The following is a 1,565-nucleotide window of genomic DNA, read 5'->3' on the forward strand; positions in this document are numbered from 1 at the left end:
TTCCGCTCTGACAAACCAACCATAGCTGGTTAACACGAAGTGCAATACTGCCCTTGCATCACCGTGGGAATGACGCCACAGACACCGCAAAACACAGAGACTTACCTGGAGCTGATAAGTGTAATCAGCAGTGAGTGAGCTTGTTTGGAAAGAGTTTGAATGTAATGAATGTTCATTTATGTGTAAAAGCCTTGCACTCTAAGTTTAATTTCCGGACTATAAGCTGCTACTTTTTTCACACGCTTTGAACACTGCGGCTTAAACAGCGACGCAGCTAATTTATGGATTTTTACGAGTTTCGCGAATTTGCCTCGAGACGAAAGTGACATTGAGACGACAGAGAGACTGATAAAGTGTGTGACGAAGTAACTCTGAGGCTGAAGAAGACGACTTTAGTGGTTTTAGTGCGCAGGAGGAAGATGAAGATAGCGATCAATGACTTTTCCTGGTAGGCTGCTGTATGTTTTATTTTCTTAACCAGCCGTGTTACAGGCGCTGTTTGGGAAGAAAGCATTTACTTATTTGTGTATGTTATCAGTACGTATTTAATTAAAAGTTTAAAAAATCTTTCTGTGTAAATATCTCATGTTACAACGAGGACACCTGCAGCTTACAGACAAGTGTACAAAGTAGGTATAAATCTGTTTTTCTTTTCAAAGTCAGTGGGTGCGGCTTATATTCAGGTGCCTCAATAGTCCAGAAATTACGGTAATTTTGCCCCAACTCTGAACAAAGTTCTAAAACGGCAGCAGTTTCATATGTAACGTTCAATGCCTACAAGTGGTGCAAATGTTAAAATAACAGCAGCCACCGTGTCTCCCTTTTTCACCTGTTCATGGTGACATCAACATGTTTTGTTATTGGTTAAACAGGTCGGCACATGTTGGAATGACCTGGCTAAGACACATAGCCGACCCTGCNCTGACTTGCCTAACCTGCATTAGCGAACAAAGTTGTACCACGGTTAGAAAACAACATCACGACGACAGTATCTTCATGCTTTCACGTAACAAAACAGAAATCCACACCCAACCGATGACAGATTTTATAGAACACATCGCTAAAGACTGGATCTCATGTGCCTCAGCAGCATCACCACGGTTCAATCATCTAACGAAAACACGCGTCGCTGGGATGAGCTACAAAAAACAACTTCTTCTCTGTCGTCGTTTTATGAAGATATCAGTCAAGGTCGCTGCACACTCGCTGTGGCAGGATCTTGTCTGTTGAGCTTTCTCCTGTTTTGTTTTTCTTTTCTTTTCAGTAAATGCAAAGCTGAAAAGTCAAATAAACGCTTCAGTTATACTAAAAAATAAATAATTGTTTATGCCAGTAAATGGATCATTACTTTTTTTCCCTCATATTCATTCAGCGGCACTGGAAAACCTGCAGATCGGCTTTATTTCCACAGTCTGGAAGTCATGAACACTGTCAAACAACACAAAAAGAAAGAAATGATATATTCACATATTTCCCGTCATGGCTGAGAACTAACTGAAAAATATATATATTGGGTTATTTTAATAAAATGTGCATTTTTTTTCTGACTTGCCTAACCTGCATTA

Source organism: Stegastes partitus, unplaced genomic scaffold (genome assembly GCF_000690725.1).
Source record: "Stegastes partitus isolate 25-593 unplaced genomic scaffold, Stegastes_partitus-1.0.2 Scaffold8, whole genome shotgun sequence".
NCBI classification, from domain to species: domain Eukaryota; kingdom Metazoa; phylum Chordata; class Actinopteri; family Pomacentridae; genus Stegastes; species Stegastes partitus.